The following is a 209-nucleotide window of genomic DNA, read 5'->3' as shown; positions in this document are numbered from 1 at the left end:
TCTGCGTCTCGCCTCCATTACGTCCAAGGCACTCCAGCATCTCATCAACATTTGCATATCTTGCAATATGGCTCCATTGCTCTCTCCTGCAGTATCCACAGTCTGTATTTGTCAGTGAGTGATACTTTGAGATAATATTATTATCGTGAATCCAGAGTCAGAGTATTTTAATGAAGAGGTTTGCACAGGCGCAAGATATTCACAGAAAG

Source organism: Penaeus monodon, chromosome 15, assembly GCF_015228065.2.
Source record: "Penaeus monodon isolate SGIC_2016 chromosome 15, NSTDA_Pmon_1, whole genome shotgun sequence".
In the NCBI taxonomy this organism is placed as follows: Eukaryota; Metazoa; Arthropoda; class Malacostraca; order Decapoda; family Penaeidae; genus Penaeus; species Penaeus monodon.
The sequence above is the reverse complement of the archived record's forward strand: the minus strand, read 5'-3'. Positions refer to the sequence as shown.